At 43.4% G+C, this 5105-nt stretch overlaps 1 long non-coding RNA gene across 1 annotated transcript in view; it reads left to right on the top strand.

The window, feature by feature from the left end:
• Positions 1-4013: 4013 nt before the first annotated feature.
• Positions 4014-5105, top strand: part of LOC311588760 — an 81266-nt gene continuing 80174 nt past the window's right edge. Inside the window, exon 1 of the long non-coding RNA XR_014776329.1 lies at positions 4014-4146. This is a non-coding gene — a long non-coding RNA (uncharacterized lncRNA). The remainder of the gene's footprint in view (positions 4147-5105) is intronic.

The raw sequence follows: 5105 nt of genomic DNA, 5'->3' as shown, positions 1-5105 counted from the left end.
GGGACGCGCGCGCTCGCGGTCTCGCTGGGTCTCCCGGCCCCGAAGATGGCCCCGCGCAAGTGCTCGCGGGCGGCGGGCGGGCGGGCGGGCGCGGGGCGGGGAAAGAGAGGGTGGGGAAAGCTGCCTCGGCTGCTCATTAGCATTTAAAGGCGCCCACGGAACGCTACAGGGCTCCCGGAGCTGGTAGGTCCCGGGATGCGGGCGCCGGGAGGGGTTGCGGTAGAGCAGAGGCGGGTCACCACCATCCTCGAACCCTCTCGCAAAAGGTCTTTTACCTGAGCCTGCTTCTTGGACCTAGAAGTGGAGCAACCGCCCACCGCCTTCAAAAAACCCTTCACTTTTGCATATCCAGCAGACGCCAGAAACTATTCCGGGTGCTGCAATTAGGAACTAGATCATCCCGGAGCAGTGGCTGAGTGGTTCTGGTAATACCAGAGGCGGGAATGGCTTTGTGAATTCGAGCCTAGCCTGGGCTAATGAGACTGTGCCTCTACTACACCTCCTCCCAAGTAATAACACAGAAACAAGCAAAGGAGTTGGAGATGTAGCTCAGGAAATCCAGTGCTTACCTAAGTAGGCACAGAACCCTGGGTCTAGGCATGGTCACGACGGGCAAAAGAAGTTTGAGGGCTGCAAGAAGCCCTCTCCAAACAGCTGCGCGAGCCAGTGCACAGGAGAGCAATTCCCAAAAACAAAACAAAGCAAACAAACAAAAACCAAACAATGTGTGTGTGGGAGGAGGCACTGTTGTAGAATCTTAAAATCTCGTAAAATCTAGACCTTACAGAATTACTGCAAATGCAGGATTTGCACCAGTTAGAAGCAACCGATAATAAGCTGTTAATACATGTTTAATAACCTACTTTGAAAGAGTGGAATAAATCCACAACATGACTTGCTCCAACTGGCTGTAATTAGGTCTAAACTATTGAGAGCTTGAGCAACTGAGAGTAGGTCCTGCAAGATGGCTCAGCAGGTAAAGGCTTGTTTCCAAGCCTGACCACCTGAGTTTCATCTCCCAGGACCTAGCTGGTGGAAGGAGAAAAACAACTCCCTCAAGTTGTCCTGGTTTCCATACATGTGCCGTGGCAAATGCATGCCCCATCCAGGCCCATAAATGTAAAATTAATAATAATAATAATAATAATAACAATAATAACAATAATTGTTTGAAGCCAAGTTTCTTTGTGCTAACCCTGGGTGTCTTTGTGTTAGCCTGCTGTAGGCTAGCCTAACCTCTGACAGACCCCTCTACCTCTGCTTCCCACCCCTAGTGCCCAGCCTAAAAAAACAATTTTTAAGGAAAAGAAAACATGAGTCCTCCTGGTCCCTAGGATGAGAAATACAAGAAGCAGATTACTCACAAATACTCCTGGCCTAGGAGCCCATATTATCCTTTATAGAATGATCCTAAATAGTTGACCAGAACACTTGACCAAAGAAAGGGCTTAGATCTGTACCAAGGGCTCTCTGGAATAAAATACACAGCAATTTGGTCGCTATAGCACAAAATAGTGCCTCTCCTTAGCAACCAAATTACTACTGGCCAGGTACTCACTGTCCCAAAGTCCTTTATGAGAGTTTCCCGAAGGTGCTGTGATACATGAATAAGTTATTACACATGTTTTCAGTGTCTAGTCCGGCGAAAGTTTTCTTTTAAAATGCTCTCTTTCCCCATGTATTTACCCTCCTTTCCCACCATGGAATTTGTTGGTCAAGTCAACATCTGCCATCAATATAGTAGCTCTCAAGTGCAAGTTTTTGCTTTTCCATTGGTTAGCACAAGTCAGATCCTACTGCTTGCACACAGTAAATGTTGACAAAATGAAAACAGCAAAAACTAGATTATTCCAAACTCATGTGCTTATCCATGTAGTCACTGTCGATATACACCATCCATGACAAAACTTTTCTTAAAAAGTAATTGTTGGGCAAGTGAGATAGCTCAGCAGGTATAGGTCCTTCTTGCCTCACCTCATGGCCTGAGTTCAGTTCCCAGACGCCACAAGGTGAAGGGAAGAACCGACTGCAGAAAGCTGTGTGACTTCCACACCTGTGCAGGGGCAAGCATCACATACACACACACACACACACACACACACACACACACACACACACACACACGGAAAATGTTAAAAAGTAAATAAATACAAATTCTGGACAGGGTTATAATCCCAATATTTGGGAGGTGGAAGGGATATCATAAATTCAAGGCTAGCCTGAGCTACATAAGGAAACCCTATCTCCCCCCAAAAACAAACAAAAATGTATATATAGATCAAAATAAACGAAGAATCCTTAAAATTAAAAAAGTTAGGTTAATTATCTTAGAATTAAATCCTCAATTTTTAAATAGTATCACTCAATGCTCCATGTTGAAAAGAAATGAAAATATGAATAACATTTAAGAATTTACCGTTTTTAAAATATCGGTGTTGCATTGGAAAGCCCCACATTTTGTTCCACCTGTTGTTACTTTTTTCTCGGAATGGATTATTTATGGTTTTATAGTTAAATGGTAAGTTGTGCTTTATGATGGTGAAGGTTGGCCGTTGCTTTTCTTTTCTTTCTTTCTTTCTTTTTTTTTTTTTTTTTTAAGATTTATTTATTAATTTGTATACAACATTTTGCCTGCATATATGCCTACATGCCAGAAGAGGTCACCAGATCTCATTACAGATGGTTGTGAGCCACCATGTGATTGCTGGGAATTGAACTCAGGACCTTTGGAAAAGCAGGCAGTGCTCTTAACCTCCGAGCCATCTCTCCAGCCCCTACAGGATGATTACCATTGCTGTTTATCAGTCAGAATTGTGTTACAAGAAAAAAAAATATGAGAGGAGTTGAACTTTTCAAACTGATTCAATATCAAGGCTTCAAAAGTGTATGTTACTTTATGCATACAAGTATTTGCCTTCATATGCACAACATATGTGCCTGGTGCCCACAGAGGCAAAAAAAAAAAAAAAAAGCACAAGATCCCCTATAACTGGAGACGAAGAGGCGGTTAGTGAGCTGCCATGTGGATTCTGGGACTCAAACCTCAGTCATCTGCAAGAGAAGCAAGTACCCTTAGTGAATACGTCTTCCCTCCAGCCCCATCAAGATGTTCTGTGAGTTTGTCTTTTGAGGCTGAGGCTGACCTTGAACTCCTGTCTCCACTTCTCTTTTATTTTTTAGAATATCTTTTATTTATTCTTAGGCAAGGTCATATATGTATACAATATTATGATCATTACCCACCCCAGCTCCCTCCTTCAATTTCCTCTTCCACCCCTTGAGGTTGGTGACAGCAGACGTGCCACATCTAGCAAGAAGAAAAACAAATGCACTGTTGGAGATTAACTCCTAATCTCTGGAGGGCCCTAAAGGAATTGTAGATGTTCTTACTGGAACTTTCTGGAAAGTGTGCTGGAATACACCTCCACTACTCATCATTTTCATCCAAAAAGAAAAAAGAAAAAAAGCTGAGAGTTCTTAGTCCTGAGCTAGATAAGTCTACAGAGAATGAGTGAGAACAAATATGACCTATGCCATTTTAATAATACTAACTTGGAGCCATCTTAGATACAAATGCTCACAGACACCCACTCCCCGATGCCCTCGTTCACTCCTGCACTCACGCACTCGCTAAGCAGTCTTCTACAAAACGTGGCACCATGAAGAACAGATGTTATGTTACTCTGAGTTCCTTATGTGACATTTAAGTGGTTTTCCTTATCTTTTCCGAATGTTCTAGGTTCGCTTTTTTGAGACAGAGTCTCCCCGTGTGGCACAGGCTGGCCTGGAACTCACGACAGTCCTGCTGTCTCAGGCTCACAAGTGCTGAGACTGTGCGATGAGTCATCATCCCTCTCATTTATTATTTCTCTTATAAGCACACGATTGTTATTAAATCTGAGATAAAGTGGATACAAAATCTAGATGGAGACAGCAGTCATTTGGAAGCTCTGGATGTCCATCTTATCTTGGTCCCGAGAACAAATGCCACTCTGCTCTATTCCCAGGCAGAAGGAAGTCAGAACATCCATGAGGGTTGCAAAAGCTGAGGGAGAGAGTCAAGTCAGAGCCGCACTCCCAAAGGCCTCAGCCTTTCAAGTCCCTCTGGAGTCATGCTGTCTCTGGAAAGCTCTTAGCCCTTCACAGGTACATCCAGGTTTGATGATACTTAAAGCCAATACATTTAGAGATCTTTCTTAAAAATACATAAAGTGCCGGCAAGATGGCTCAGCTGGTAAAGGTGTTTGTAGCACACTTGTAAAAGTAACTGTTATTTGCCTGAAGTAATTGTCTCAGAGGCTTACTGCCTGTGCCTGCTAACCTCGACCTAGTCTTGGAAGCTTCTAGCTTCCATACACCTTGTCTAGTACTACAATGTTTTCAGCCTCTGAGACCTACTGCCAAATAAACTCACCCTTTCTAGTTCTTTCTGAATTCTGGGTGGTTGGTTCAACTCAGCTGTTCTGGCTCAAACTCCTCTCCATGCTGACTGATTCCATCTGGCTTCTCTCAGCTTCTGACCAAATTGCTCTGCTTGGCCTCAAATTAACTCTAGCAATCTGTCCTAATCAGCTGGCTCCTTCTGATTCTCTGACTTGTTATAGTACAAGAATTCCCACAGGAACCACCAATCTCAGTGAGATATTGATGGTTTATTGAACGAAACATCTCAGGGCAAGGCTGGTTGCAATCGGGGCCACAAAAAGGATTCAGGATCCTAACTGTGACATCAGTCTGTTTCTAAGGCAGCTTTTTATTTATTTATTTATTTATTTATTTATTTTAATTTATTTATTATGTATGCAGTGGTGTACCTGCATGTACACCTGCAGGCCAGATCACATTATAGATGGTTGTGAGCCACCATGTGGTTGCTGGGAATTGAACTCACGACCTGACCTCTGGAAGAACAGTCAGTGCTCTTAACCTCTGAGCCATCTCTCCAGCCCTAATGCAGTCTTTTATAGGAAAAACCACAACCAGGTAACAACCAGGCAACCAGGTGGGAAGCAAGGAGAGGGCAGCATTACATCATTTTTACTAGCTAAACACAAGAAGAATCTATTTTGTTCCAAATACATTGTATCCAGGTAGCTAGACAAATC

The sequence above is a fragment of the Acomys minous genome (assembly GCF_964271855.1).
Source record: "Acomys minous genome assembly, chromosome: 17".
In the NCBI taxonomy this organism is placed as follows: domain Eukaryota; kingdom Metazoa; phylum Chordata; class Mammalia; order Rodentia; family Muridae; genus Acomys; species Acomys minous.
Note: the sequence above shows the minus strand (reverse complement) of the source record. Positions and strands in the feature narration are given on the sequence as shown.